Below are 1,030 nucleotides of genomic sequence, written 5' to 3'. Positions count from 1 at the left end.
GACTATTAAATAAAAACATCGCAAGTACAATAAAAAGTGCCTTTTATTAAAAATATTTATAATTCGTTTGTACAAATAACACATATTTTATATCATATACAGTAATGTTATCAACGTAATGCTAAAATCGTATACAAATATTCCAAACCGTTTAGAAAGGTCTCCATAAAATACGTGTGTTAGGATAGACAGTTACATAATGATTACGAAAATATACAGAACCAGTCTCAAAATTCCTCCACGGTCTCCAAGATCTAAAAGGATTTTTAGCATTATGGAGAGGTTCTAAATGCGAACCTAAAATTTGTTTTAAAATAGACACGTTCTGTTCTGCTTTTTCTTCCGATGTGGTAGTTAAAATTAACGGACAGTGTCTAATCCGTGATAAAAATATGCTTCGCGAACATGTCCACTCATTACTAAAATCTGCTTGAAATTCTACAATTATATTTGGTTTTTTAAAGGACGGACCGGCCACATACATATGGTAAAATGTACTATAAATTTCAATATGGAGCATTATACATCTGATCTTGCATTGAGAACAAAGTTCAATGTCATAATGATTCTGTTCAAAATTTGGTCCTACTAGTATAATTGTTAGATCCTTTATGTAACGCGTGAGATGTATAAATATTTCCCAAGCATTTACATGCTCCTTTTCTAAGGAATTTAGTGCTACCACGTGAATAACGCATTTAAATTCATGTATTGTACGTGCGGAAGAAATGAGTGGTTCTAGTAAACCAGCATTCTCCATTCCATAATATAATGTTAGCGGTCCTGATACATAATCACTGCAGAAATATTTATAATATATTTCAACTATACTGCTGTATCGTGCGGAACGATGCCCATATATTGCAATAAATGTATTCATGTCATTAAAAGGCATTCTTCGATTAATAAGATTAGTGAATTTTAACGCAGGGAATTTGTGTGCACTAGTCGCGATATTAGTGTTGATATATAATACAAACTGTTGGCATTTTTGCTCATGCAAATCTTGAAATAACTGTACATGGTCAAT

This window comes from Odontomachus brunneus, unplaced genomic scaffold (genome assembly GCF_010583005.1).
Source record: "Odontomachus brunneus isolate Ranch 3 - 2012 unplaced genomic scaffold, Obru_v1 Obru_scaffold_121, whole genome shotgun sequence".
NCBI lineage: Eukaryota > Metazoa > Arthropoda > Insecta > Hymenoptera > Formicidae > Odontomachus > Odontomachus brunneus.
Note: the sequence above shows the minus strand (reverse complement) of the source record.